The 27291-nt window shown below is 47.4% G+C and overlaps 1 long non-coding RNA gene across 1 annotated transcript; it reads left to right on the top strand.

Moving 5' to 3' along the window:
• The first annotated feature begins 1979 nt into the window (after positions 1-1979).
• LOC118967477 (uncharacterized) lies at positions 1980-9975 on the top strand. The gene is made up of 3 exons (XR_012125519.1): positions 1980-2279; positions 6377-6612; positions 6707-9975. It is a non-coding gene; the product is annotated as an uncharacterized lncRNA (long non-coding RNA).
• Positions 9976-27291: the final 17316 nt, after the last annotated feature.

A 27291-nucleotide genomic window follows, 5' to 3' on the forward strand; every position in this document is an offset into this window, starting at 1 on the left:
CCATCCTGATTCAGGAACACGCTGTCAAGGTAGGACGCCTGTCTCGCCTGAGGGTATCAGCCCGGGACAAGTTCACTTTGGTTTCAGTCACCGAAAAATGACAACGGAGCCTTGTGGGTAAAAGCGTTTATACCCAGCTTTATTCTCACGGTTGCAGGTTAAGCGCAAAAATCCTGTCTGCCCCTTGGCAAGTCCGCATGCAGCACCCCAGTCTCTGCCACCAGGCCTCTCTACAGCCCCCGCGGCCCTGGGGGGAGCTCTTTAAATAGACCCCTTAATAGTCCCTTGCCAACACGTGCGCAGAGCCTGCGCCTGCGCGCACTGCACGTGCGCAGTGGGCGAGCAGACCAGGGTCCGGTGAGAATCCTGGCCACGGAACTTCCGTTTTCACTACAGAGGCCCACCTGAGATCAGAGGACGCAGGTCTCCGCAGACCAAGGAGACAGACAGGAAGGCACACACCCCCAGCCACCCTGAGTGGCTGCGGAACCGCTGACCAGCCCGTCTTGGTGCCAGTGCTGGGGACGCGATCCACTGCCCCAGCGAGATGCCAGGAGGAGCCCGGGCTGTCAGCGAGGGAGTCCCAAACTTGGCCCCGCTGCTCAGTAGCTCAGGGCCATCTGGGCTCACGGTCTCCGCTGGTGACACTCGGTGGACAGTACCCGCAGCAGGCCCCACCCCGCGTCCGCTGCCCTCCGATGCTGACGTTTCCTTTCCGCTGGTGCTTGTTGATTCAGCTTTGTGTTTCCCTTTAACTTGGAGGGGCAGGTGTGCCCTTCTGGTTCTGGAGGCCACGTCAGGACCCCGAGGGAGCGCTCCGCTCCGGTCCTTGGCACCAACCACGTCGTGGCCTCCATCCTACCTGGACAGCAGCCCCAGACCTGAGGCATCGGGTTGCAGGGGTCTTCCGCGTGGCAGGCCTAGCCGCATCCCACCCACTGCTCCAGCGGCTGATCCACGCTTCGGGGCTCAGCGCTGAGGCGGATTCGCAGCACAGGTGTCAGAACAAACAGGAGGTTGGAGGAAAGGCCTGTGGCGGCAGGGAGCAGAGAGCAGAGGTTCCCCACTGCCCGCAGTGAGCCCTGCCCACCATGGCAGCCCCCTCCTCGGGCTGACCTGATGAGAACTGTTCCCGGGACCCCCAGATTCTGGTAGCACTCCTGGTACCCTGGACTTTCTAAAGTGCAATTGACAGAAAGGTTTGTCAACAGGTTTAATACTTTGCATAACTTTGGAAACTGAAGAAGGGAAATCATTAAAACTAGAAAACATTTCACGGAAGATACCGTTGTCGGACATCAAGTGGGGGCTGCTCATTGGTGCTGAATTCCAGGTCATTTCTGCCCACAAAAGCCACTTGATCTGTTCCCACTGATGCACAAAAAGGAGGCCTTGGGCTGAATTTACACTCCATTCAGCCCCCCAGGCCTCTAATTTTCGCACTGAACTTGGAAAGCAAACCTTCCCTCTGTCAGCATCCTCTTGGGCCGGGGAGCCCGTGTCTCCCTGGCGGTGGTTCGCCACCCACTTCGGTCACTTCCTGACCCGGAGTCCCGCCGGAGCCCCCCTCCACTAAGGCTGGCCACTCAGCCCCTCTGACTCATATCCTTATTATTTTAGTAGACTGTTTTTAGTAGTTTTAGATTTACAGAGTAACTGAGCAGAGAGCAAGCACAGTTCCAGCTGCCCCTCCCCTCGGCACACTCCCCCCTGCCCCCACCCACCTCCGGCAACCACTGATCTTTTTACTGTCTCCCTAGTTTGGCCTTTTCCGGAATGTTCTGTAGTGGGAAATCTACAGAATGTAGCCTTTTCAGACTGGCCTTGTTAGAAAAAGCATAAAACCTAAATGTGACTTATTCCTACCAGGAGGTTTAAACGTTTTAGCAGTTAAGTATTAACAAAAGTCCACGTGGTAAAATATATGCCAGGAAGTTGCTCAGGCTGGGAGTGGGGGAGGGGCGGGGGGAATTGACAAGGACCGGGTGTACCTATTTGGGAAAAGAAAGAAGTTTTAAACCAGCCAAAAAATTAAGATAAATGTAAAGGAAAGCCTAACATGGATATAACTTGCTTAGGCGACGTCCGGGAAAGGATGTGAACCCTGCAGTTCTCAGCCAATGAGGAACCAGGGGAGGGATCCGCGTGCCAGGGAATAAATTACTTGCACCCAGTGCCCCAGGTGTGCCTGCCCACAGGACACCCCGTCCTGCAAGACCGTCATTAGAGCCTCGCTCCGCTGCTCTCTGTCTCCGTGTCCGCTTACTGAGTTTGGGCCGGTGAGTGTGTTTCTCAGAATTTGGGGGCTCGTTCGGGATCCTCTTGCCCGTGCGAGGTGGGGGCCCACGCGGGGCGGGAAGACGCGTCCCCCCGGCTTCGGGCGGCCCGCCCTGCCTGGGCGTCTCACCTTCGCCCGGAAGCCGAGGGGGGACCCGGGACTGCTGTGCGGAGACAGCGTGACGGACGCCCGGGAGAAGACGCAGGTGCCGCGGCGACCAGGCGTCCTCGTGCACCAGGCAAGGCAGGGGAGGTGGCCGTGAGCGCTGCCCCGGGGGTCGGGCGCGTCCCGGGGTCGGGTGTGTGCGGCTGGGACGCGTCCGAGATGCGAAGCGAGTCGAGTCCCGACCCGCGGTTCCATCTCCCGCCAGGGAAACCGCCGGGGACGGACGGAGGGGATCCCGCCGGGTGTGTGCAAGGAGCCTCCGTCACGGGGGGCCGGGTACGCAGGGGGCTCGGACACAGGGACCTCCTGAGAGGTGGGAAATACAGGTTCTAGGCCCAGGGAACCAGGGAAGGGAGCCGGCTGAGCTCCCCTGAAACCCCCCCCAGAGAGCCTACTGGGGTGAAGGTCGCGGCACTGGGGGGCCGCCCACTGTACCAGGGTCAAGGACAAACAGAAGACCAAATGTTGCTGTTTTGTCTAAAGAGCCGATCCGTAAGCCGTGGGTGTTCCGGCCGCCCTCTGGCTCTGGTGAAGCCCGGCCCCGCCAGGCTGAAGTTCCTGCGAGTGACGCAGCCCCCAGCCCACCCGAGGACGGGGCCCACGCCCTCTGCCGGTCACCCAGGGCGCTCCCCGTATTCGCCTCGCTGCTGGAGAAGGGAAGGCCGAGCAGCAGGGAGAGACCCCCCGGAGGGAGAGACACCCACCCCCAGGACGGTTCTGGGCTCCCTCCCCCTTATAATCGTCATGCTGGGACCCGAGGGGAACAAAGCGGGGGAGATCAAGCAGGAGACCCAGATTCATCTGAGAGCCAGGGGCCTTTGGCCCCTACCAGGCCCCCTACAACCCCCTATTCTAACCTTAGAAAGGAATTAGAACCCCCAGATGTTTCCACTGAGAGAGAGTGGGACAAGGGGAAATTGAGTTTGTGGATGCCCCCCTCACTGCCACTGAGGTGAGAAATTTCAAGAAGGAAATGAAACCATTGTCAGAAGACCCCCTTGGCCTAGCGGACCAACTAGATCAATTCCTGGGACCTAATGTAGAGCCTTGGACTCAGCGGCTGTCCGTCGTGAATGCCCTGTTCCCTGGTGAGGAGAGGGGGTGACCCGGAGAGCTGCTGTGTCCGCTTGGGAACAAGAACGCCCCCCGGGCCAGGGTGTCCAGCCAGCAGAGCCAAGTCCCCAGTGCAGGACCTGGGTGGGATGATGACGACCCGGGGATGGAACTGGAATGCAGGATCTTCAAGGGAAAATCCTACAGGGAATCGGAACTGGCCCCAAGATCTCAAACTTTTATTAAGGCGTTTGAAGCCCAATAGGAGAAGGAAGAGACCCCAGCTGCGTTTTTACAGAGACCACGTGAGAAAGTATTCAGGACGTGACCCAGAAAATCAGGTAGAACAGGGTCTTTTAAAGGTTAATTTTATAACTAAAGGTTGACCAGAAATTCCTAAGAAATTACAAAAATTAGATGAATGGAATGAGGAACCTATTGAGGGAATTATTGAGAGCAGCTCAGAAAGTGTTTGCTGAAAGAGGAAGGAGGGGCTCGAAGCTTGTTCTCCGAATTGTCAGAGGGAGAGCCCGACCCTGTCCCGTGGGCCCCGGGGAACTGCAGGCTCCGGGGCAGTTAAAGCGACCCCTGGTCCCCACCCCCGCCCGCTCTCCTGGCGTCAGAGGCCGTTTCGCTTTGTTACTGTTGAACGAGGTTCCGCTGTAGGGGTTTTGACCCAAACCTAGGGAGGAAAGAAACACCCGGTGGCCTTCATGCCTGAACTGTCGGACCCTGTCTCTCGACGATGGCCTGAGTGCGTCCAGGCCGTCGCAGCCGCGGCCCTCCTGGTAGAAGAGAGCAGGAAATTAGCTGTTGGAGGAACCCTCTGGTCAGTGCTTCTCACCAGGTCCGGGCCGTGCTTAATCAGTGGGCTGGGCGCTGGCAAACAGATTCTTAAATTTTAAAATACAAAACCATTCTACCTGAAAAGATGGCCTGATCCTAACCCCAGACGCCTGCCTCAATCCAACCACCCTTCCACTGCAGGGGAGGCTGAAGGCCAATCAGAATTGAGCCACAATTGCATGGACCTGCTAGACTATCAGACTAAAGTCAGGCCTGATTTAAGGGAAATACCTCTGCTAGGTGGGGCTAGGAAGCTGTTTATAGACAGCCCTCCCCGCTGCAGAGGACAAACGACATCATGGCTGTGCCGTCATTAATGGAGACCAATTATCCATCTGTGAAAAGGGGAGATTACCCAATAATTGGTCAGCCCAAACCTGTGAGTTGTTTACCTTTAATCAGCCTTAAAATTACTTTTAGATGAGGGCATGATTTACAGACTCCAAATATGCCTATGGAGTGGCCCATACCTTTGGAAAAATTTAGACAAAAAATGGCCAAAGGAAAGGAACTAATTCATGGGTGTCTTGCCAATGGGTTTCAGCCCCGGGCAAGTTCGCTATATATTCCATGTGACCAAAAAAATTGACAGCAAAATGTTCTTGGGGTGAAAGGGTTATACCCAACTTTATCTCCAGGTGGCAGGTCAGTCACTAGAATCCGTCCACTCAGAGAAAGTCTGTATGCAGCAAGGCAGTCTCTGCCTCTGGGCCTCTCTGCCTGCACAGTCGTCCTCTGGGCCCCTCTATCCTGCACAGCCGTCCCACACAGCCGACCTTTGGGCCTCTGTCCTCAGCACTGCCGCCACTCCAGCCTCTGCTCTGCTCTCCTGCAGCCTTGCAGCCCTGCCACTGTGTCACGCCCAGAGCACTGGGGAAGCTCTTTAGATAGAGTCAACAGCCATGTATTGCCCACAGGTGTGCAGTGAGCTGGTCAACCAGGGCCAGGTGAGAATCCTGGCCACAGGAACTCTCATTTTATCCACAATGGGGAATTAATCAAGGAGGTTCTGGAAAATCTCTTAATTCATCTGAAGTATCTATCATGCATGTGAATGGTCACTGGAAAGGAAATTCTTATGAAATAACAGGTAATAGAAGTACCGATGTAGCTGCTAAAGAGGCTGCATTGGAAGATGAAATTAGACTTTAGAGTCTCACTCCTAATATCCCTAAAATTTCCTTGATCCCAGAGTTTTCCAAAAAGAAAAGAAATTAAGCTACAGGAGATGAGACATCTGGAGATGAGAAAGGGCGGTGGACTTTACCATTTACCAGATGGGAGAGAAATGATCGGCTGACCTATTGTGAGAGTTGATGAACATGTCACACGGAGGGAGCCGCTGGGGTCCCCAGGCAAGGTGTGACGCTTTGCTAAAGGTTTATGGGTGTGCTAGTATTTACACCATTGCTAAACAGGTATGTAGGAATTGCATAATGTGCCAGAGAATTAATAAAAAGAATATGAGAAAGCCAGACCTGGAGGGAGACCCCCAGGAATAAGACCCCTCCACAGCACCCAGATTGACTTTACCGGGATGCCAAAGTGGGAAGGCTTAAATATTTGTGATTGTTGACCCTCCCACTGAATGGGTAGAAGCCCACCCATTAACAACTGCAATGGCAGGATCAGTAATAAAAGTACTTGTAGAGCAAGTAATTCCTAGGTTTGGGTTAATGGAAAATGTTGACTCAGACAGCTGGAGTCATTCTACTTGGGAAGCGCTGCAGGACACAGTGGGGCGCCCAGACCCCTTGCAGCCACCATCCTTTGGAAAGGTAGAAAAATGAGTCAGACTCTCAAAAGAAACATTTAACCAAATTAATACTAGAAACCAAGTTGCCTTGTCTTCCTGTTAGCGCTCGTAAGGATTAGAACTGCTCCCCGAGAGGATTTAGGACTTTCCCCTTATGAGTTACTGTATGGGCTGCCATGCCTGGGGAGGGCAGCGGACCTGCCCACTGTAGAAACAAAGGATCCATTTCTAAGGGGACATGTGCTGGCCGTGGCTTCTTCTACCTTATCTTCTCTCAGGCTGAAAGGACTCCTCGCCCAGACGCCCCCACCTGAGCCCTTCGCTCACTGCTTCCAGCCCCGGGACCTGGTGTTATAAAGTCCTGGAAAGAAGATGGACTCCAGCCCAGCTGGGAAGGCCCCCTACCCGTGCTCCTGGCCACGGAAACCGCAGAGAGGACGGCTGAAGAGGGCTGGACTCATTACACCAGAAAAAGGAAACTGACGGAGGGATCTGGGGACACAACAGAGAACTGGCAAGTGTCCCAGGCGGCTAACCAACACTTAAAGCCAAAACTAAAAAGAACCTAAAAATGTTAACTTTTTTCTTCCTAACTCTATATTTTACAGACAAGTCTCAGGGAGCCCTAGAATGGGAAGGAACTCCTGGTTATCCCGTCAAGCTGGTGACCAATATCACAAAGCCGTCAGGCCCCCAAACCCCACTCCCGTGGGGTGACCCAAACGGCCAAGGACAGCTTCCGGAGGTAGTAAGCGCCTCTGTCCTGAATGGACGCATGTTGACAGATGAACGGGCAGGTGGGCCCCGTGTCCAGGGTGGAGCAGTGCCTGGTGGAAGCGCCTCTGTCCTGAATGGACGCATGTTGACAGATGAACGGGCAGGTGGGCCCCGTGTCCAGGGTGGAGCAGTGCCTGGTGGACTGCCCAGTTTCAAGGGTGGATGGCCCCTCATGCAGCAGGGAAACCGTTAACAGGAAAGCCCCGCGTGGCTGTAGGCATTCCGCCTGAGACTTGCCAGGACAGGCAGCGTAAGCCCCCCTCTTGTTAATCACACATAATCCTTGAGACTTAGGCTCAGACCCTGTGATTGCTCGTCGTGTTTATGGACTCGGTGCAGATGTCACTGGAATAGATGCCGTGGGAGGGTTTGGTCTTAATTTAATCAAAGACAAGACTTCACCCACAGTGCCACCCCCGATCCTGAGGGAGATAATGAGCCAGAGCTTCCCCGTAATGACCCTAAACTAGTTACTGGAACAGAGGCAAGGAATGTGTAACAGACTCTTGAAATTGAGACAGGTTCTGGAGACACCAATACCTGGGTAGAATGGGTCAAATTTTCAGTAATCGCTTTGGACAAAAGTGATTGTTACGCATGTGCTGCAGGACAGCCACAGGTGCAGGTGGTCCCGTTCCCTCTCGGCTGGGGCACAGCCCCCACTGGGGTGAACTGCACGTTGGCCCTAAGTCAGGACAAGGACGCTTGGGGAGATGGGACCTGCAAGGGCTTGTCTCCACTCCTTCCTGCACTAAAGAAGTCAGCCCCGAGGGCAACCCCCTCCTTTTCCATAGGGACGATGACTCACTCCTCATGCCTCTCTGGGTAAAAGAAAGGTTTCACAACTCCTGTGGGGAACTTGCTGACTTGTACCCACGTCCTAAATGTCTCTAAAGAGGGCAACTTCTCGAAATCACGCATCCCCGCGCAGATGTTTGATGGTACCATGGAGAGAAACCTGCGTGACTCGTTGTGGTCCGGCTGGGCTGGGACTTGCGCTTCGGTCCAGCTGTCTGCCCCATTTACCCTGGCAGTTCTCTCCACACCCCAACGGGAAAAAACATTTCATAGAAATCGCAGAGCATTACAAAGATCCTTTGATTCAAATGTGTACCTTGACTCAACAGGAGTCCCTAAGGGAGTCCCTAATGAATTTAAAGCTCAAAACCAAATAGCTGCAGGGTTTGAATCAGCACTATTTCGGTGGTCCACCACCAACAAAAATGTAGATTGGATCAATTACATTTACTATAATCAAGGGTTTATTAACTATACCAGGGATGCTTGTCAAGGAGAAGCTAGCCAATTAGATGCCACCAGCAGGACGGCCTGGAAAAATAGGACAGCGTTAGGTATGATGTCAGCAGAAAAAGGAGGGGTCTGTGTTATGTTGGGAGGAAAGTATATTTTTATCCCATATAATACTGCCCCTGATGGTACTATTACTAAAGCCCTACAGGGACTCACCACTTTAGCTAATGAATTACCTGAAAACCCTGGCATCAGTGACCCTTTTACAGACTGGTTAGGATGGTGTGGAAAATGGAAAGGTGGAAAGGTGTGGCCGCCTCTGTTTTAACATCACTCGTTACAGTTGCCGGAGTTGGAACCGCTGCAGGACGCTGGGTCATCCCTTGTGTGAGAGGCAGCCATAAACAAATACCTATGACATACACCCAAAATAATCTTACATTTAGTACATGTAGTCAAAGATAAATTTGACTACAAAGAGGAGAACAAAAATATATTAGAAAAGTTTGAAAAAGGACTGGGTATGAGCTGAAATACATTACTGGGAATAAAATCAGAAATTCTAAAGAAGAGGGGGAACTGTTAGAGAAAGCATGAAATCTAAATGTGATTTATTCCCACCAGGAGGTTTAAACGTTTTAGCAGTAAAGTATTGACAAAAGGCCACGTGGTAAAATATATGCCAGGAAGTTGCTCAGGCTGGGAGTCGGGGGTGGGGGAGAATTGACAAGGACCAGGTGTACCTATTTGGGAAAAATAAGTTTTAAACCTGCCAATAAAATTAAGACAAATGTAAGGGAAAGCCTAACATGGATATAATGTGCTTAGGTGATGTCTGGGAAAGGATGTGAACCCTGTAGTTCTGAGCCAATGAGGAACCAGGGCAGGGACTCACGTGCTAGGGAACAAATTACTGGCACCCAGTGCCCCAGGTGTGCCTGCCCACAGGACACCCAATCCTGCAAGGCCTCCATTAGAGCCTCGCTCCACTGTTCTCTGTCTCCGTGCCTGCTTACTGAGTGTGGGCCGGTGAGCGTGCTTCTCAAAGCCTCTTTCTTGTAGCAGTCTGCATTTAAAGTCACTTCAAGTCTGTGGCATGCTGGTTCATTTCCCTCCCAGCTTAACTGAGCTGTAGTTGACAAAACTGTATATATTTAAAGTATACAGTCTGATAATTTGAAATATGTTTAGTGTGTAACATGATTACCACTCAGACCTCACTTAGCTCTTGCATGTGTGTGAGAGCGCGGAAGATCTGTTCTCCTGCAAATTTACAATATAGTGTCATTAACTAGTCTCCGTGCCGTACCTTAGACCCCCAGAACTTACTCGTCCCGTAACTGAGGTCTCGCGCCCTTGCACCAGCATCTCCCCGTCTCTCCCGTCCCCCACCCCCGGGAGCCTCCTGGCTACTCTCCTTTTACGGTGGCCCCTTTGTTTTCATCACTGAAGGAAAACACTGTGTGGGGGTTCACTGTGTGTGTGAACTGCAGTTTGCACATCCATTCACCTCCTGAAGGACGTCTTCGTTGCTTCCAGTGTTTGGCAATTACAAATAAAGCTGCTGTAGACAATCATGTGCAGGTTTTATTGTGTGGACCTAAGATTTCAGCTCATTCAGGTAAATACCTACCCCATGGTGCATGACTGTCCCAGACACATATGTTTTTTTTTTTTGTTTTGTTTTGAGAGGGCATCTCTCATATTTATTGATCAAATGGTTGTTAACAACAATAAAATTCTGTATAGGGGGGTCAATGCTCAATGCACAATCATTAATTCATCTCAAGCCTAATTCTCGTCAGTCTCCAATCTTCTGAAGCATAATGAACAAGTTCTTACATGGTGAACGAATTCTTACATAGTGAATAAGTTCTTACATGGTAAACAGTACAAGGGCAGTCATCACAGAAACTTTCAGTTTTGATCACGCATTATGAATTATAAACAGGTCAGATATGAATATTCGTTTGATTTTTATACTTGATTTATATGTGGATCCCACATTTCTCCCTTTATTATTATTATTATTTTTATTTTTAATAAAATGCTGAAGTGGTAGGTAGATGCAAGATAAAGGTAGAAAACATAGTTTAGTGTTGTAAGAGAGCAGATGTAGATGATCAGGTGTGTGCCTGTAGACTATGTGCTAATCCGAGCTAGACAAGGGCAATAAAAGATCCACGGATGCAGATTTCTCTCAAAACGGGGGGTGAGGTTCTAAGCCTCACCACTGTTGATCCCCAATTTCTCACCTGATGCCAGGCACATATGTTTTAAGGAAGAAAGAATATGAATTTCTAAAATCTCTGCAGAAAATAGCAGAGGGAACAAACCTAATTCATTCTATGAGACCAGCATTACCATAATAGCAAAATCAGATAAAGACATCACAAGAAAGGAAATTACAGACCACTATCCATGAACAAAAATGCAGAAATATTCAATGAAATATTAGAAAATCAAATCCAACAATGTATAAAAAGAATTACACACCATGACCCAGATGGGACTTATTCCAGACCCACAAGGCTGGTTCAACATTAGGAAATCGGTTGATGTAATCCATCACAACAAACTAAAGAAGAAAAACCACATGGTCTCATCAATAAATGCAGAAAACGCATTTGTCAAAATCCAACACCAGTCATCATCAAAACCCAGCAAACCAGGAACAGAGTGAACGCTCTCAAACTGACAAAGAGCATCTACAAAAAACCTACAATCAACATTATTAATGATGAGAAACCATAGGCTTACTTATGCCTTAAGATCAGGGACAAGGCAAGAATGTCCCCTCACAACACTCCTGTTAAAACATCACATTAAAAACCACCAAAGAGACATTTCTCCAAAGAAGAAATGCAGATGGCCAACAGACACATGAGAAGATGCTCCACATCACTAATCATCAGGGGAATGCAAATTAAAACCACAATGAGGTGTCACCTCACACCCATTAGGATGGCCAGCATCGCAAAGACAAGAACAACAAATGTTGGTGAGGATGTGGAGAAAGGGGAACCTCCTACACTGCTGGGGGGAATGTAAGCTAGTTCAACAATGTGGAAAGCAATATGGAGGTTCCTCAAAAAACTAGAAATAGAAATACCATTGGACCCTGGAATCCCACTACTTGGAATTTACCCAAAGAATACAACTTCTCAGATTCAAAAAGACATATTCACCCCTATGTTTATTGCAGCACTTTTTACAATAGCCAAGATATGGAAGCAACCTAAGTGCCCATCAATACATGAATGGATAAAGAAGATGTGGTACATATATACAATGGAATATTATTCAGCCATAAGAAAGAAACAAATCCTACCATTTGCAACAACATGGATGGAGCTGGAGGACATTATGCTCAGTGAAAGAAGCCAGGTGGAGAAAGACAAATGCCAAATGATTTCCCTCATTTGTAGAGTATAACAATGAAGCAAAACTGAAGGAACAAAATAGCAGCAGACTCAGAGACTCCAAGAATGAACTAGTGGTTACCAAAGGGGAGGGGTGTGGGAGGGTGGATGGGGAGGGAGGGAGAAGGGGACTGAGGGGTATTATGTTTAGTACACATGGGGTGTGGGGGATCACGGAGAGAACAGTGTAGCACAGAGAAGGGACATGGTACATCTCTGGCAACTTGCTGCACTAACGGACAGTGACTGCATTGGGGTGTGGGTGGGGACTTGATAATATGGGTAAATGTAGTTAGCACACTGTTTTTTCATGTGAAACCTTCATAAGAGTGTGTATCAATCATACCTTAATAAAAAAATTTTAAAAATAAAAAATATATACATAAAATTTCTGAAATACGAGGGAGCCAAGATGGCGGCGTGAGTAGAGCAGTGGAAATCTCCTCCCAAAAACACATAGAGCTATGAAAATATAACAAAGAAAAATCTTCCTAAAATAGAGACCACAGGACACAGGACAACATCCAGACCACATCCACACCTGCAAGAACCCAGCGCCTTGTGAAGGGGGTAAGATACAAGCCCCAGCCCGGCGGGACCCGAGCGCCCCTCCCCCCGGCTCCCGGCGGGTGGAGAGAAACCGGAGCAGTTTTTTTTTTGGCGAGCGCTTTTTGGAAGCCTTAGAGGGACGGGCCCCCGTTGCTGGGGAGGCAGGGTGGCGGGACCGGTGAGGAGGTGCCTGGGAACAGCGCCGGAGGACAAAGAATATCCCGCGTTTCTCCCTGCGAGACCTGGGGGCGGGTGCCTGAGACCGGTGCCTGAGGACGGAGGAGGTCGCGCGTTTTTCCCCTGTTTTTTTTTCTCTTTATGGCAAGCGCTTTTTGGAAGCCTTGAAGGGACGGGGACCCCAGTGCTAGGGAGGCACGGTGGCGGGACTGGTGAGCGGGTGGCTGGGACCGGCGCCTGAGGACAAAGAATATCCCCAGTTTTTCCCTGCGGGACCGGTGGGCGGGTGCCTGAGACCGGCACTTGAGGACAGAGGAAATCGCGCGTTTTTCCCCTTTTTTTTTTCTCTTTTCTGCGAGTGCTTTTTGGAAGCCTAAAAGGGACAGGGACCCCGGTGCTAGGGAGGCAGGGCGGCGGGACTGGTGAGCGGGTGCCTGGGACCGGCACCTGAGGACAAAGAATATCCCGCATTTTTCCCTGTGGGACCAGTGGGTGGGTGCCTGAGACCAGCACCTGAGGACGGAAGAAATCGCGCGTTTTTCCCCTTTTTTTTCTCTCTTTTTGCCAAGTGCTTTTTGGAAGCCTTGAAGGGACAGGGACCCCGGTGCTAGGGAGGCAGGGCGGCAGGACTGGTGAGCGGGTGCGTGGGACCAGTGCCTGAGGACAAAGAATATTGAGCGTTCCTTCCCTGCGGGACCGGTGGGTGGGTGCTTTTTGGAAGCCTTGAAAGGACAGGGACCCTGGTGCTAGGGAGACAGGGCAGCAGGACCAGTGCGCGGGTGCCTGGGACCGGCACCTGAGGAAAAAAAAAAAAAAAATCGCGTGTTTTTTCTTTTTTTTTTCCTTTCTGTTCCCTCTCTCATTGTTGCTGTTGTTGTTTTGGTTTGGAGAGTGCTTTTTGGAAATCTTAAAGGGGCAGGACAGGTCACTTAGACCAGAAGCAGGGAATCTGGGGATCTCTGGGCACTCTAACCCCCTGGGCAGCAGGGAGCACAGAGGCCCCTTACGGAGATAAATAGTCTCCTGGCCGCTCCCCCTCTAACGGGGCTCCACCATTTTGGAGGAACAGCCCCAGCCAGGCCAAGCCCACAGCAACAGTGGAGATAAACCCCAAAGCAACTGGGCAGGAAGCAGAAGCCCTGTCTGCGCACAGCTGCCCAGCACAAGCCACTAGAGGTCGCTATTCTCCCAGGAAAAGGCTACAAACCAACAAGAAGGGAAGCTCTTCCAGCGGTCACTTGTACCAGCTCTGCAGACTATCTCTATCACCATGAAAAGGCAAAACTACAGGCAGACAAAGATCACAGAGACAACACCTGAGAAGGAGACAGACCTAACTAGTCCTCCTGAAAAAGAATTCAAAATAAAAATCATGAACATGCTGACAGAGATGCAGAAAAAAATGCAAGAGCAATGGGATGAGATGCAGAGAAAAATGCAAGAGCAGTGGGATGAGATGCAGAGAAAAATGCAAGAGCAGTGGGATGAAGTCCGGAAGGAGATCACAGATGTCAGGAAAGAGATCACAGAAGTGAAACAATCCCTGGAAGGATTTATAAGCAGAATGGATAAGATGCAAGAGGCCATTGAAGGAATAGAAGCCAGAGAACAGGAACGTATAGAAGCTGACATAGAGAGAGATAAAAGGATCTCCAGGAATGAAACAACACTAAGAGAAATATGTGACCAATACAAAAGGAAAAACATTCGTATTATAGGGATACCAGAAGAGGAAGAAAGAGGAAAAGGGATAGAAAGGGTCTTTGAAGAAATAATTGCTGAAAACTTCCCCAAACTGGGGGAGGAAATAATCGAACAGACCATGGAATTATACAGAACCCCCAACAGAAAGGATCCAAGGAGGACAACACCAAGACACATAATAATTAAAATGGCAAGGATCAAGGACAAGGAAAGAGTTTTAAAGGCAGCTAGAGAGAAAAAGGTCACCTATAAAGGAAAACCAATCAGGCTAACATCAGACTTCTCAACAGAAACCCTACAGGCCAGAAGAGAATGGCATGATATACTTAATGCAATGAAACAGAAGGGCCTTGAACCAAGGATACTGTATCCAGCACGACTATCATTTAAATATGATGGTGGGATCAAACAATTCCCAGACAAGCAAAAGCTGAGGGAATTTGCTTCCCACAAACCACCTCTACAGGGCATCCTACAGGGACTGCTCTAGATGGGAGCACCCCTAAAAAGAGCACAGAACAAAACACACAACATATGAAGAAGGGAGGAGGAGGAATAAGAAGGGAGAGAAGAAAAGACTCTCCAGACAGTGTATATAACAGCTCAATAAGCGAGCTAAGTTAGGCAGTAAGATACTAAAGAAGCTAACCTTGAACCTTTGGTAACCACGAATCTAAAGCCTGCAATGGCAATAAGTACATATCTTTCAATAGTCACCCTAAATGTAAATGGACTTAATGCACCAATCAAAAGACATAGAGTAATAGAATGGATAAAAAAGCAAGACCCATCTATATGCTGCTTACAAGAAACTCACCTTAAACCCAAAGATAAGCATAGACTAAAAGTCAAGGGATGGAAAAACATATTTCAGGCAAACAACAGTGAGAAGAAAGCAGGGGTTGCAGTACTAATATCAGACAAAATAGACTTCAAAACAAAGAAAGTAACAAGAGATAAAGAAGGCCACTACATAATGATAAAGGGCTTAGTCCAACAAGAGGATATAACCATTCTAAATATATATGCACCCAATACAGGAGCACCAGCATATGTGAAGCAAATACTAACAGAACTAAAGAGGGAAATAGACTGCAATGCATTCATTGTAGGAGACTTCAACACACCACTCACCCCAAAGGATAGATCCACCGGGCAGAAAATAAGTAAAGACACACAGGCACTGAACAACACACTAGAACAGATGGACCTAATAGACATCTATAGAACTTTACATCCAAAAGCAACAGGATATACATTCTTCTCAAGTGCACATGGAACATTCTCCAGAATAGACCACATACTAGCTCACAAAAAGAGCCTCAGTAAATTCCACAATATTGAAATTCTACCAACCAATTTTTCAGACCACAAAGGTATGAAAGTAGAAATAAATTCTACAAAGAAAACAAAAAGGCTCACAAACACATGGAGGCTTAACAACATGCTACTAAATAATCAATGGATCAATGAACAAATCAAAATAGAGATCAAGGAATATATAGAAACAAATGACAACAACAACACTAAGCCCCAACTTCTGTGGGATGCAGCGAAAGCAGTCTTAAGAGGAAAGTATATAGCAATCCAGGCACACTTGAAGAAGGAAGAACAATCCCAAATGAATAGTCTAACATCACAATTATTAAAACTGGAAAAAGAAGAACAAATGAGGCCTAAAGTCAGCAGAAGGAGGGACATAATAAAGATCAGAGAAGAAATAAACAAAATTGAGAAGAATAAAACAATAGCAAAAATCAACGAAACCAAGAGCTGGTTCTTTGAGAAAATAAACAAAATAGATAAGCCTCTAGCCCAACTTATTAAGAGAAAAAGAGAGTCAACACAAATCAACATAATCAGAAATGAGAATGGAAAAATCACGACAGACTCCACAGAAATACAAAGAATTATTAAAGACTACTATGAAAACCTATATGCCAACAAGCTGGAAAACCTAGAAGAAATGGACAACTTCCTAGAAAAATACAACCTCCCAAGACTGACCAAGGAAGAAACACAAAAGTTAAACAAACCAATTACAAGCAAAGAAATTGAAACAGTAATCAAAAAACTACCCAAGAACAAAACCCCGGGGCCGGACGGATTTACCTCGGAATTTTATCAGACACACAGAGAAGACATAATACCCATTCTCCTTAAAGTGTTCCACAAAATAGAAGAAGAGGGAATACTCCCAAACTCATTCTATGAAGCCAACATCACCCTAATACCAAAACCAGGCAAAGACCCCACCAAAAAAGAAAATTACAGACCAATATCCCTGATGAACGTAGATGCAAAAATACTCAATAAAATATTAGCAAACAGAATTCAACAGTATATCAAAAGGATCATACACCATGACCAAGTGGGGTTCATCCCAGGGATGCAAGGATGGTACAACATTCGAAAATCCATCAACATCATCCACCACATCAACAAAAAGAAAGACAAAAACCACATGATCATCTCCATAGATGCTGAAAAAGCATTTGACAAAATTCAACATCCATTCATGATAAAAACTCTCAGCAAAATGGGAATAGAGGGCAAGTACCTCAACATAATAAAGGCCATATATGATAAACCCACAGCCAGCATTATACTGAACAGCGAGAAGCTGAAAGCATTTCCACTGAGATCGGGAACCAGACAGGGATGCCCACTCTCCCCACTGTTATTTAACATAGTACTGGAGGTCCTAGCCACGGCAATCAGACAAAACAAAGAAATACAAGGAATCCAGATTGGTAAAGAAGAAGTTAAACTGTCACTATTTGCAGATGATATGATACTGTACATAAAAAACCCTAAAGACTCCACTCCAAAACTACTAGAACTGATATCGGAATACAGCAAAGTTGCAGGATACAAAATCAACACACAGAAATCTGTAGCTTTCCTATACACTAACAACGAATCAATAGAAAGAGAAATCAGGAAAACAATTCCATTCACCATTGCATCAAAAAGAATAAAATACCTAGGAATAAACCTAACCAAGGAAGTGAAAGACTTATACTCTGAAAACTACAAGTCACTCTTAAGAGAAATTAAAGGGGACACTAATAAATGGAAACTCATCCCATGCTCATGGCTAGGAAGAATTAATATCGTCAAAATGGCCATCCTGCCCAAAGCAATATACAGATTTGATGCAATCCCTCTCAAATTACCAGCAACATTCTTCAATGAATTGGAACAAATAATTCAAAAATTCATATGGAAACACCAAAGACCCCGAATAGCCAAAGCAATCCTGAAAAAGAAGAATAAAGTAGGGGGGATCTCACTCCCCAACTTCAAGCTCTACTACAAAGCCATAGTAATCAAGACAATTTGGTACTGGCACAAGAACAGAGCCACAGACCAGTGGAACAGATTAGAGACCCCAGAAATTAACCCAAACATATATGGTCAATTAATATTTGATAAAGGAGCCATGGACATACAATGGCAAAATGACAGTCTCTTCAACAGATGGTGCTGGCAAAACTGGACAGCTACATGTAGGAGAATGAAACTGGACCATTGTCTAACCCCATATACAAAGGTAAACTCAAAATGGATCAAAGACCTGAATGTAAGTCACGAAACCATTAAACTCTTGGAAAAAAACATAGGCAAAAACCTCTTAGACATAAACATGAGTGATCTCTTCTTGAACATATCTCCCCGGGCAAGGAAAACAACAGCAAAAATGAGCAAGTGGGACTACATTAAGCTGAAAAGCTTCTGTACAGCGAAAGACACCATCAATAGAACAAAAAGGAACCCTACAGTATGGGAGAATATATTTGAAAATGACAGATCTGATAAAGGCTTGACGTCCAGAATATATAAAGAGCTCACACGCCTCAACAAACAAAAAACAAATAACCCAATTAAAAAATGGGCAGAGGAACTGAACAGACAGTTCTCCAAAAAAGAAATACAGATGGCCAAGAGACACATGAAAAGATGCTCCACATCGCTAATTATCAGAGAAATGCAAATTAAAACTACAATGAGGTATCACCTCACACCAGTAAGGATAGCTGCCATCCAAAAGACAAACAACAACAAATGTTGGCGAGGCTGTGGAGAAAGGGGAACCCTCCTACACTGCTGGTGGGAATGTAAATTAGTTCAACCATTGTGGAAAGCAGTATGGAGGTGCATCAAAATGCTCAAAACAGACCTACCATTTGACCCAGGAATTCCACTCCTAGGAATTTACCCTAAGAACGCAGCAATCAAGTTTGAGAAAGACAGATGCACTCCTATGTTTATCGCAGCACTATTTACAATAGCCAAGAATTGGAAGCAACCTAAATGTCCATCTGTAGATGAATGGATAAAGAAGATGTGGTACATATACACAATGGAATACTACTCAGCCATAAGAAGTGGAAAAATCCAACCATTTGCAGCAACATGGATGGAGCTGGAGAGTATTATGCTCAGTGAAATAAGCCAAGCGGAGAAAGAGAAATACCAAATGATTTCACTCATCTGAGGAGTATAGGAACAAAGGAAAAACTGAAGGAACAAAACAGCAGCAGAATTACAGAACCCAAAAATGGACTAACAGGTACCAAAGGGAAAGGAACTGGGGAGGATGGGTGGGCAGGGAGGGATAAGGGGGGGGAAGAAGAAGGGGGGTATTAAGATTAGCATGCATGGGGGGGAGGGAGAAAGGGGAGGGTGGGCTGCACAACACAGAGAGGACAAGTAGTGACTCTACCACATTTTGCTAAGCTGATGGACAGTAACCGTAATGTGGTTGTTAGGGGGGACCTGATATAGGGGAGAGCATAGTAAACATAGTATTCTTCAGGTAAGTGTAGATTAAAAATTTAAAAAAAAAAAAAAAAAGAAAGAAAGAAAGAAAAGGGGGATTACTCCTTAACAGGATAAAACTATTGGTAAATCAAAGATCAACGCATGCTTTAAATATCCTTAATGTTGATCACTTAAAGGGTGTCAGATGATCAGCTATGGAGGTACTCTTTTCTGATAATATTCCTTTCTCTTAATTAAAAAAAAAAAAAAAAAAAGCAGTTACTGTTTTTAAAATAAAAAATATATACATAAAATTTCTGAAATACAATAAATAAATAAATAATAATAAAAACCACCAACCTAGCATTTTATATCCACTGAAATTATCCTTCAAAAATAGAGAAATAAATGCCTTCTTAGACAAAAATGGGGGAATTTGTTGCCAGTAGACCTGCTTTGCAAGAAATGCTAAAAGGAATTCTTCAGAGAGAAGGAAAATGTATAGATCAGAAACTCCAATCTACACAAACATTGATTATCCCTGCCCTCTCTCTCCTTGCATGGTTTCTAACAAGAAGTCTAACGTAACACTCAATATGTTTCTCTCTAGGCTAGGTGTTCTCTTTGTTTTTCCTCTGGCCTCTTCCAAGACTTTGTCTTTGGTTTTCCAGTTCGGATAGGACACACCTACATGGAGGTATTTTGTATTTACCCTGCTTGGTGTTTGTTACCCAAGAATCCTGGATTTGTGATTTGGCTTCTGTCACTAGTTTGGGGATATGATCAGCCATTATTACTTCAACTATTTCTCTTTTCTTTTCCTTCTGGAATTTCCATTATGCATGTTACACCTTTTATAATATTCCCACAGTTCTTGGATTTTCTGTTACTTTTTTCCCCCATTTTTCTTTTCTCTTGCACTTCAGTTTTGGAAGTTTCTATTGAACACCTGCAGGCTCACTGATTCTTTCCTTGGCCGCGTGCAGGCTCCTGAGGAGCTCCTCAAAAGCGTTCTTCACCCTTGTTAGTGTTTTGGATTTCTTGCGTCCTTTTCATTTTTAGAATTTCTCCCTCTCTGCTTACATTTCCCATCTGTTCTTGCTAGTTGTCCACTTTTCCCATGAGAGCCCTTAGCATATTAATCATAGTTGTTTCAAATTCCCAGTCCAGTAATTCCAGCAGCTCTTCCATATCTGAATCTGGTTCTGATGCTTGCTCTGTCTCCTCAAACTGCGTATTTTCTTTTAGCATGCTTGTAACTTTCGGTTGAAAGCCAGACGTGATATAGTCAGTAACAGAACTGAAGTAGGTAGGCCTTTAGTGTGAGGTTTTTCTGGCCAGAGGTTATGCTGGGTTTACTGTTTGCTAAGTTATAATGTCAGAAGCTGAAATTTCCTCTAGTGTCCTTGCTTTTGTTTCCCCTGTCATCATTGGGTTTCCCTAAAGACTGCTTCTTAAATGGAATCTGAGCCTTGCAACTCTTTCTGCTGCAATCCTCTGCAGTATACAGGGGCCCTGTTGGTGGGTAGCAAGGCATGGAGGGAGGGGAAGCATTTCAAAATCATATGATTAAATTTCCATCTTCTAATGGGCCTTTGACACCTTCACAAGTCCTACTCAGGGCTTTTTTGCCACCTTAGGTAAGTCAGACAGGCTAGAGGGCACTGAAGTCAGGTCTGCCCCTTTCCCTGTGTTGGCTGAGGCTCTGAGGGGCCCAGCTCCCATGCTGGCTGGCCTTTGCTGTGGAGAACAAACAGTCTGGGTGTATTTGAATAGTCACTTTCTCACCACCACCACCCCCTGCTCCCACCAAGGCAAACACAAGGGGGTTTTGTTCCAGTCTTCGGTGTGAGAACCTGGCGGGACTCCTTGAACATAAACCCCACAACAGTGTGGGGTCCCCTTAGATTGACTGGGGTCCAAAGTCATTTATTTTCAGTTTATTCAGCTTTCTCCTTGCTATGAGGTCAGAAGAGATGACTTCCAAGCTCTTTAAGCTAAAACTGGAAGTCACCCCTACATCAATGCTTGCTACCCAGTGCCTTTTCCAACAAGCCCATAGATCGGTGGGCTATTTGCTCACCAGGTGTGGTTGGAGAAAACTCTTAAGACCAGCGTCTTGGACAAACTGGAGGACTAGAGAGAAATATCTCTGCATCTGATTTCAACACAGGCCAATAGAGACAACAGCTGGAGGTGGCCCACAGGAGCCGGGGGCACATCTGCCATCAGTGACCAGTAATAAAAGTTTGTTTCCCAAACAAAAAGAATTGCAAAAATACAAACACCTTGCATCATTCCCAACTAATAATCCATCAAGGAATATCACCCGCTTAATGAGGAGAAGCATCCAGTCCCAACAGTAAGGAGGGAAATGCAAATTAAAATAAAATGAAGGGCCATTTTGTGCATACTCTACTTTCTGGTTTATTTTCGTTTATTATTATTTTTTGTTTGTTTAGCAAATGTGAAATTACAAAAACCAAATGTGAAGTTGTAACAAAACATGTACCTTTTGGCATGGCTGATAATGCTGTAAGTAACCACAGTGGAATCTGGCAGATGGGACTGGAGCCAGTCAGAAGATGTGTTTGGACTCCCAAATTCCATTCCTGGGATTTTTTTTCCCTGGACAGAAATTTAAGGAAGAACAGCTACATGGAGAAAGGTGTTTCTACCAGCATTATGTATAATAACAGAGAGAAGGTAAGTGATCGCCACACCCAGTGTTAGGGAATCATCTAGCAACATGTAATCAGTACAGCACTTGCAGAGTTCCTCTTACCCCGTCCACACTTCCACGCTCCAACACGCAGATCCTGGCCACACTTCTAAATCAGACAGCTTTCTGTCCACTCTTCTGAAGTAATGTTGCCCCTGCTCTGGTCCATTTGCCAGGACATTCCTGGAAAACAAACTGTGTGGCCTGCTTGTTTTATGCCTGCCGCCCACCTCAGACTCTGGTACAAAGAAAGGCTCTGATAAAGCCTGATGCTCAAAATGTGGGCGGCAGATCCCCCACATCGCCATTCCCCGGAGCCTGTTAAAAACGCACTCTCTGGTTTAAGATGGTAGTTTTATATGTATATCTTACCACAGTAAAAAGTTAAAATGCCGAATCTCAGGCCCCCCCTACCAGACATGCTTCATTTCAGCAAACACGTTTTAACAAATTGCCAGGTGGTTTGCTCGAATTTTGAGAAACCCTGTCTGTTGGATGTATGGTTACTTTTAAAATACAAACTCACATCACTAATTACTATTTCTAATTAAAGCGTGTCATTGTTTTCCCTCACGTGCAAGGCTGGCCTTCACCTTCTCGTGAGCGCCTTCATTTACAGGAAGGATGGAGAAATCCCAGCGGCAGCTGGCAGGCCCCAGGGACAGCCTGGTGCCATGGCAACCACTTCCATCAGTAGCTTAATTTCATCTCTGCTTTTGCATCTTTTTCTCCTCAGTCCTGAAGCTGAGAATTTTTTGGCTTGTGGTTGCTATGCCAACAGCGACGGGCACACTTCCTAATGGGCATGAATATCCTAAAGGCACAAATCAGCAAATCATGGAATGGTAGACCCTGGGGCAACAGAGAGCCTTCAGCCCCTCACCTGGCCTCTGCCGGTCCGGAGCCCGGAGGGCACGTGTCCCGTACGTCCGTGTCCTAATATCTCATCAGGACCCAGTCGGACCAGATCAGGGCGCTTCGGCCTCATTTTAACCTCTCCTCTTCAAAGAGCCCGTCTCCCGATACAGTCACATCTGGGGAGACACGACCCCGCCGGCGACGTCAGCGGGACTGGGTCCGCTGGGGAGGCTGCGCTGGCCTGGGCCTGGGCGTGTGTGTGTGTGTGTGTGTGAGCGGGCGCCCTGCAGGCCCGGCCCCAGCACGCGGCGGCCAGCACAGGCCACGTGAACATGCACAGGGCCGAGTAGAGTCCGTGTTCTGATCCACCCCCGAGACGCGCGCCCTGTCCCTTCACCCCTGCTGCTCGGGAGGCCATTCCAGCAGTAACGGGCCCTGCTGGCGGCGAGCGCGGCTCTCGCCGACAGCTGCCGTCATTTCTGCTCCTCGTGCCGAGTCCCGTGCACCGGGCGTCGGGGGACCCTGCCCGGGCGTCAGCTCGGTGCTGGCTCTCCGGCGTCCTGCAGGGGCCGCCCGCTCAGCAGCCGTGCGGGGAGAGCGAGCCAGGTCCCTGCCCCCGGGAGCCGCTCCTGGTGGCGGGAGGACCCACAGAACAACGTGCAGCCTGGAGGCGGGGACAGGACGAGGAGGGAGGGGGAAGCGGGCGGACCCAGAGAGCGAACAACGGGCGGGGCCGCTGGGCTCAGTCTGGCGGAGACGAGGACACCTCCGGGAGAATCCTGAGAGAAGAGGGGCCTTTCAGGGAGGCGGCACCAAGCACGCGGGATGCCTGGGGGGCAGCGGGCAGGGGCGCTGTGCCAGAAGGACGTCAACCTCGCCCCGCAGGCTGGCCTCTGCCTTCTGCTTCTGGGAGGCGACCTTTAAGCCCTGACAGGAGCGTCTGTGTCGGGGTCTGTGTCCTCGGGTGGCCTGGCCATGTGATTGGAAGTGGGGACACTGCACCGATGGTGTTCAGGGGGGACTGACCACACTAGAAAGAACAGAATTGTGATTCAGGGTTGGCCGTGGGGGTCATGCCACCTAGGGGCTGGAGTCTGAGAGCAACACAGGGCACTCCCCCTGTCAGTCACGCCTGTCACGGGCCCCGGTCGCAGCTCGGAGCACCCAGGCTCTCCTGAGCCTCCCGGGCTGGCAGCCCTTGGCACAAGTGCACATTTCGCATGCCTGATTTTAGTCTGTATCCTCTCTGTTGTAAACTATAGCTGTGTGTGAGTACAAACACCTTTCTGTGGGTCTTTTTAGGAAACTGTTGAAAATAAAGGTTGTTTGGGAGACCCTTAAACCTGCAGTTGGTGTCAAAAGTGAGGGTGAGCTGTGTGGACCCGCAAACATCATAATTGGCTAAACACTTGCAGGGACAGAAATAGGAAATAAGGAGGGACAGGGAGGAGGCCAGTCCCGTGGGGGGTTGGAGAGACTCTGGCTCTTAGTGGGAGTAAAACAGAAAGCTCTTGGAGGCTTCTGAGGAGTGACAAGAATGGCTTCTGTTCTAAAAAAATCAATCTGTGAAGAAGAGAGGTAAGGAGGTGCAGGTTGCCAGTCAGAGACCACTTCAGCTGTGACTACAATTGGGCAGGAGCTGAGGGTGGCTGAGGTGATGGAGGGTCCCTGTGGCAGGACTGGGTGCTGATAGGACCTGCGGGTGGCTCAGCCCACGATGGGGAGAGAGGAGGGGCGTGGGTCTCTGGGGCTTCGGCCTGCACTGAAGGGACCACAGCACCTTTTAATGGGGTTGCAAACACTGCAGCCTGATTCGGGGCACATCGGGTTTGGAGTGCCTTGTAGCCATCCGAAGGGAGTCGCAGTGGGCGCTGGGTGTGTGGGCCTGGAGGTCAGGCGGTCTGTGCTGAGACACCCGGCGGGAAGTAATGGCTTTGTTCAGATGGTACCCAAAGTCATGGGCCTGGGGCAAACCACCCGTCACAAGGGTGCAGGGGAGAGAAGAAGCCCAAGGTCTGAGCCCTTAGGGTCCTCACCCTAAGAGGTATGGGAAGGGCTGGTGATGGGGTGGCCACTGAGGAAGGGGAAGCCCGAGAACCAAAGAGAAGAAAGCTTTAAAGAAAGCAACCAGGTAAAAATGGATTAAAGATGGCAGCATGAGAGGTGAGACAGGCTTCCTCCTAAAACCACATACAATTCGAAAATATAGTTGGTGCAACTAATCCTGAGAGAGCAACAGGAAAGAGGACTGTGCCAGGCTGTACACAGCTGGAGAGAAGAGCAGACCTCACGGAACAGGGTAACGTACCAGAGCTGTGGCTCCGCAGGACCCGAGCCCCTCCCCAACCCCAGCTCACCAGCGGGAGGAAGGGAAACGGAGCAGGGAGGGAGTGGAAGGCCTGGGACTGCTGAATACCTAGCTCCGGAGATCTGCGCTGGGAGCACAAACCTACATTTCATGGTGCTTTCATGATACTTGTGTGATTACGGGGTTGGAAAACTAATACAGGCAGAATTCCTGGACAGACTGAGATTCCAGCCGCTTGTGGAAAGCAGGGATCCATATTCAGCTGCTCTGGGACAAAAATTTATACCTGTGTGCCCGGCCCACTGGCTCAGGCAGTGGAGACAGGCACAGCAGCCAGGAGGCAGGGAACAGGTCTTTCCTCCCCCCATGCACCAGTACCGCTCCCCTGCGACCCCCGACATTGCTTCAGGGACAGAGCAGCTCCAGCGACTACAGATTCTGGACACTAGAGGGCGCCATATACAAACATGAAACGCCAAAGGAACCTGGTCCAGAGTAAAATTAATATAACTCCAGAGAAAGATTTAAATGACATGGACCTTATGACTCTTCGTGAAAGGGAGTTCAAAATAAAAATCATCAACATGCTAATAGAGGTACGGAAAGATATCCAAGAACTCAGGAATGAATTCCAGTCAGAGATCCAATCGTTGAAGAGCGTGATGGAGGGTATTAAAAGCAGGTTGGATACGGTGGAGGAGACGATAAATTAACTAGAAACTAGAGAAGAGGAATACAAAGAAGCTGACGCACAGAGAGAAGAAAGGATCTCTAAGAATGAATGAATACTGAGAGAACTGTGTGATCAATCCAAACGGAACAATATTCGCATTATAGGGGTACCAGAAGAAGAGAGAGAGAGAGAGGGATAGAAAGTGTCTTTGAAGAGGTGATTGCTGAAAACTTCTCCAATCTGGGGAAGGAGATAGTCTCTCAGGCCATGGAGATCCACAGATCTCCCAACACAAGGGACCCAAGGAAGACAACACCAAGACACATAGTAATTAAAATGGCAAAGATCAAGGATAAGGACAGACTGTTAAAAGCAGCCAGAGAGAGAAATAAGATCACATACAAAGGAAAGCCCATCAGGCTATCATCAGACTTCTCAGCAGAAACCTCACAGGCCAGAAGGGAGTGGCATGATGTATTTAATGCAATGAAACAGAAGGGCCTGGGAACCAAAATTACTTTATCTGGCAAGATTATCATTTAAATTTGAAGGAAGGATTAAACAATTTCCAGATAAGCAAAGGCTGAGAGAATTTACCTCCCACAAACCATCTCTACAGTCTATTTTGGAGGGACTGTTATAGATGGAAGTGTTCCTAAGGTTGAATAGCTGTCACCAGAGGTAATAAAACCACAGTAAAGAAAGTAGAACAGCTAATTACTAAGCAAATGCAAAATTAAATTAACTATCTGCAAAATCAATCAAGGGATCAACAAAGAGTACAGAATATGATACCTAATATATAAAGAATGGAGGTAGAAGGAAAAGGAGAAAAAGAAAAGAACCTTTAGATTGAGTTTGTAACAGCATATTAAGTGAGTTAAGATAGACTCTTAGGTAGTAAGGAAGTTAACCTTGAACCTTTGGTAACCACGGATCTAAAGCCTGCAATGGCAATAAGTACATACCTAACGATAATCACCCTAAACGTAAATGGACTGAATGCACCAATCAAAAGACACAGAGTCACTGAATGGATAAAAAAACAAGACCCATCTATATGCTGCTTACAAGAGACTCACTTTAAACCCAAAGACATACACAGACTAAAAGTGAAGGGATGGAATAAGATATTTCATGCAACTAATATGGAGAAAAAAGCAGGAGTTGCAGTACTTGTATCAGACAAAATAGTCTTTAAAACAAAGAAAGTCACAAGAGACAAAGAAGGAAATTACATAATGATAAAGAGGTCAATCCAACAAGAGGATATAACCATTATAAATATCTATACTCCCAACACAGGAGCACCTACATATGTGAAACAAATACTAACAGAATTAAAAGGGGAAATAGAATGCAATGCATTCATTCTAGGAGACTTCAACACTCCACTCACTCTGAAGGACAGATAAACCAGACAGAAGATACATAAGGAGACAGAGGCACTGAACAACACATTAGAACAGATGGACCTAACAGACATCTACAGAAGTCCACACCCAAAAGCAGCAAGATACACATTCTTCTCAAGAGCACATGGGACATTTTCAAGAATAGATCATATACTAGGCCACAAAAAGAGCCTCAGTAAATTCAAAAAGATTGAAATTTTACCAACCAGTTTCTAAGATCACAAAAGTATGAAACTAGAAGTAAATTATGCAAAGAAAATGAAAAATCCCACAAACACATGAAGGCTTCACAACATGCTCCTAAATAATCAATGGATCAATGACCAAATAAAAACAGAGATGAAGCAATATATGGAGAGAAATGACAACAATAATGCAACACCACAAAATCTGTGGGATGCAGCCAAGGCTGTACTAAGAGGAAAGTATATTGCAATACAGGCCTACCTCAGGAAAGAAGAACAATCCCATACAAGCAGTCTAAACTCACAATTAATGAAACTAGAAAAAAAAACAACAAATGAGGCCCAAAGTCAGTAGAAGGAGGGACATAATAAAGATTAGAACAGA

The sequence above is a fragment of the Manis javanica genome, chromosome 15, assembly GCF_040802235.1.
Source record: "Manis javanica isolate MJ-LG chromosome 15, MJ_LKY, whole genome shotgun sequence".
Classification (NCBI taxonomy): domain Eukaryota; kingdom Metazoa; phylum Chordata; class Mammalia; order Pholidota; family Manidae; genus Manis; species Manis javanica.